The sequence below is a fragment of the Daucus carota genome, chromosome 4 (assembly GCF_001625215.2).
Source record: "Daucus carota subsp. sativus chromosome 4, DH1 v3.0, whole genome shotgun sequence".
In the NCBI taxonomy this organism is placed as follows: domain Eukaryota; kingdom Viridiplantae; phylum Streptophyta; class Magnoliopsida; order Apiales; family Apiaceae; genus Daucus; species Daucus carota.
In genome coordinates, this window is record NC_030384.2 from 13,787,620 (window position 1) to 13,792,926 (window position 5,307).

Here is a 5,307-nt window from a genome sequence, read left to right on the forward strand (position 1 = left end):
TGATAAATCATAGTTCAGGAAATTCCTAACTATTCAGTATCCTCCATTATCGGCTAAGCATCTGAATTTAGCCTGCTAAACCAGCATGACAATGGCGGGTTGAATAATCAAGAAGATCCCATTTCATTCTAGGCTCTAACTATCACTGAGCAACACATGCTTCAATGACGGTCTGAACTTCGAATTAATTTGTAGAACTGGTATTTTTAAAATCTTGAGGATTGGAAAGAATGGATCAAAATAGAAATTGAGAGTAATTAGGTGTTTGGCTTTTCAAAACTTGGAAAAAGAAAACAATCATGGGATTCATAAGAAAGAGTTTATCTGAGAAGGGTTTCAGTATAAACAGTATCATAACGTTGACAGAATAATCAGAACATGCAATATATATAGGAGGAAGGATTTAGGAAAACTTGCCTTAAATCCGCTTCCACACACATAGCTTAATCTCATTTTTCCACTTTCACACTCTATGCATATCATAGTCTCTAGACCATCTTTGGCTATACTCTATTCGCCACACTGCTTCGTTTACTCGATTCGTTCCTTATTCGCTTTGTAACATCGTTTGACCTTCTGAACGTCTTCGATCGTATCCGTCTCGTCCAAACCCTTTACGAGAATAAGATACTACCATTATCACTAAATAATCTATTGATTCTTATCTCTACTTATCAACTCGGTAGCATAACCTATCGCATACACATATCACGTATATCGATACCCACTTATATAACTTTTTAAACTCATCAAATATCACTTAACACATAATCATGCTTTGACTCTACCATATAGTCTAATCATATTTCACATAACATATTATCAATTAAATATCATATAAATCTTATCGAAAATCCGACATCGTCTCGTCTATTTATTAGACTATCCACCTGTTATCCTATCTCAATCAACAATCAACCAACCAAATCCAATTACTATAATCCATATGCTTTTATCCGACATCTATCAAGACACGACACTATGTCATTTAATCATTTAACACATGTTTGTAATACTAGAACAACCAGATAGTCCATGCAATCATCAATTAATAGCAATTAGATCACATATAATCATATTCTATACATTTAACAACAATTATTCACATTCTATACTCCACCATATTATTATGTCACATTAAAATAGACTTTATAAGCTTTAATCTCTTTTTCGTTTCACTCTATTCTGAATTACGAGTCAAAAGTTATGAGCAAGACCGTTTTCTAACTCTCCTATCGGTACATAACATATCAAACAGATAGCAGACAACATTTTTCATATAAGGTTTCCCATCCCAATTGATATCAAATCAAGTCTCAGGTTAAAAATGATTTTTCAGGAATTTTCTGGAATTTCTAGACATTTTTCGGAATTAAAACAGGTAAAAGAATCCATTTTTGAATAAATAATCAAGTCCGATTGCTCAAGATCGGGTCCAAAATCATTTGAAATCAATTAACGAGCCTCAAACATATTTTAGAAAAAAATAATTCAAAGCTCGAAACTATTTTTCGGAATTTTTAAATCAAAAGGAACAATTAAATCTAATTAGTTAATCAATTAAAATCTATTAATAATTAACTAAATTAATTAATCAATTAATATTTAAATTAATTGACCAATTAAAATAATTAATTACTAATTAAAATTAATTAACAAACTAATTTAGATTTATTTTTTAAATAAAGAAATAATTAAAAACTATTTTTGGAATTTAAAATAATTAAATAAAACAATTTCTGAAAATTAAAATCAAAAGGTTTATTTTGTAAACTTTTGAAAGTTTTGTCCAGGGTTCAAACTGCAACTTTTCAAAGTTACAGGGGATGTTTTGTAAGATTCAAAACTTGGGTATGATGACTTCATCATCTTTAAAAGTTGGGGTACCAAACTGCACTTTTGCAGCGGCACCCCCCGGAAAACGCCGGCGGCGACTTAAACCCGCCCAGAAACGCACCAGATGCTCCAGAATCATCCTAACCACTGCCAGGAACTTGTACATGCACTCGGAAACGCTAAAAACCGTGGGAGTTCGCCGGAATTTCAACATTAAACTCGCCGGAGGCGAGTTTCTTTCGAAACTCCGGCGGCCGACTTCCCGGCACTCCACACCACATCTGATCACACGTACAACATCCCCTCATCCTCCTGAACGTTCCAGTAGCTTCAATTTCTACCCAGAATCAACAGAAAAGAATCCCCCAAATTTCAATTAAAAATATTCAAGAACACTCAAGAACATTCAAGAACACATCTCAAGAATCAAACCCTTGTTTCTATATGTTACGGAAGTCAAAAATCGACATATAAAATATGAAAACGAATGGCAGGAGATGCTCTACAACATGGAATCATCAAATCAATCAAACAAGATCGTTTGCAAAAATTCATATTTCAAATCATTTAAATTCGAAATTAAAAAGCTTATTTAGCAAAAACCTGTTGATTCAGCACTGATATGGATGACTACAATAGATTCTACGCGTCGAGAGCTTCGTTTTGACTATTCATACGCCTCCATCGGATTCCAATAACGCCTTCAAATCCTCGTTTGATTGTGAAGAACACGAAGAACACCCGTTCGTTTTCTCTCGGTATTCGTGCAGAGAAACGGACGAAATGATTGTACGTGCGAGATAAACTGGTAAAGGATATTTATAGAGGAAGATAAGAGAATATTCCTTGAATATGCTTTGGAATATTCCTTGAATATGCTTTGGAATATTCCTGGAATATGCTTCACGCATTACGAGACAACCAGATAATTATTAACTTTAAAAATATTAATAAAACCGTACCGGACCATTTACGGGGCAAACCGTACTCCGGATTGAAAAAGTTAAAACACGAGAAATGCTCAGAATGTCCCAAATAGCCTAATGGCGAAATTTTCCCGAACGCCCACGGGGTTTAAAATGTTAAATAACTATTTAAATATAAATAATAATTAAACGAAATTAAATTCACAAATCGATCATAAAATCACGTAGCAATCCAAAAATTGATATGAACATATCTAAATAAACTATATTTTATCCTGATCATATAGAAATTAAAATATCTCAAATCCGAACACATATGAACAGTCAATTCAATAAACCCGATAACACAAACCTCACAGATATTCATATAAATATCACATACTATTCATAAATTATCAGGAAAATACCCAAATGTTCCATATTTTATTCTGAGAATATGAAAATTGAAAACTTGCGATTGCAACATATATAAGCAATCAAAATAGAAAACTAGTTATCAAATAATTTACCAAATATTCAAATAATATTCGTAAATAACCATAACTGGTTACACGACCATTACACACGTAACACTTAATCATGTAATACATACATTCACATATCAACCATCTAACTTTTGCATAACCCATCTCTGTATTTTCAGAAATAATATTTGAAATAAGTTTTGAAAGGATATTTATATATCCATATATAAATCATTTAAAAATATCTAAATAACATATGACTCATTCTGATAATATCAATAATTAAACTCACAGTTCTGGCACATATAAGTAACAATTACAGAAAATCAATTTACACCAAATTCATGCAATATTCACATTAAATTATCATAACTAACTAAACTCACAATTCCACATGCAACACTTAGCCATGTAACAATAGCAATCTTTTAAATCTTTAAAATCAATTATATAAAATAAAATTTTGAAAAGACAACCCTGTATTGATAACACAATAACCCGGAATTTAAATATACAATTTTGAAAATACCTTAAACTGGAATAAAATATTAAACTTTATTCCTTTCTTTCTAAGAAAACCACTTTCATAACGATAAACAATTTTTGAAAAAATCCGGGTCGCTAAAATAAACGAAATCACAACAGAAGAATGCATCTTCCGTCTTTAACCTTATAATTCCACATCAAAATTATACTCAGACCATTCATCTTATCAGAAAACTCAATTAAAGCCAATAATATTCAAAAACTTATTTCTATATTAATAAACTAATTCTGAAAATCCGGGATGTTACATTCTACCCCCCTTATAAGGATTCTGTCCTCAGAATCCGCGAAGAGAATGAAAATGTACATCCTTCGTACTATCATCCTCCCACCTTCGTTCGACCTTGGCATACCTTTGACTTTGAAACAAATAAGAGTATTAAAACTTTCACCATTACAGAGCTCAGTTCTTAGAATCACTCTTTAAGAACTTAGAATGGAACAAAATGTTTTCAAAATAGGTCATGTTTGAATAAGAGAGTGACTGAGAGATCAATATGATCAAACGAACTTAGTGTTGCGTGCCCATATTAGACACTACTAAAGGTCGTTAACCTTCTTGTAATCACAACACACACAAGTGATGGCGTCCCATCCAACTCCTATCACACAGACAGGTTTACCTTGTGTCCCCTATAAATAGGGTTGTTCATCCCAATCAGATGGAAGGAATACCAAGGAATCTCAAGGAATACCAAAGAATATCAGGAGATATCAAGGTATATCAAATAATATCAAGGAATGTCAAGAAATATCATTGTCTTTTCACGACAACCTATATCTCACACCAAGAATCAATTCCACTCATATCACTAATCAATACTAATGTTTTCTCGTCATTCGAGAAATAGAAAATCTCATTTATCAAAACTTTTGTAGAAAAGATATAAGGGCTCAATGATGATAAAAAGAGTTAAAATAAGCTTTTGTTGAAGAAGATATTGCCAAGGTCTTCTGAATTTCTTGCTCTGCTCCCATAGATCGATGTTCGATGTATGTCTTCTTCTCGACGTTCTCGCTTGTGATAACCTCGCAAGATTTTCTTGTAGACGTTGTCATTCGCAATGAAGTTGGCTTATCTTGATATCAGATGAATTCCCGTTTAGCTCGAAGCGTCGTCGTTGAAGACTAACGTTCTATCTCACTAAAAAGTTTATCCCAACTTTCTGAAACAAGAAGACTCGTTAAAAAGTTTTCCAACCTCTCTATCAAATATGACGCGCCCAGTGAAAGGGCACGCCTCCTGTCAATTAAGTGCAGGTGCTGTCAGAAGCACAATTGGCATAAATACATCACAACAGAGGAGGAAGGGGTCTATAAGACAAGTGTTAACCTCTCAAGCAGGGAGGAAATAGACACTTTGCAAATACTATTCCAAGAGTTATCAACACATTGGAAAAGACGCATTTTAACATTGGGCGCGCCCAACCAGTTGCATATGACTTAGAAGGAATAAGCAAAGAATCCAAACATTTGCATGCTAAGTTAACCATGGAATTAAAAAGTGATCAACATACAAACCAACAACAAGAGGG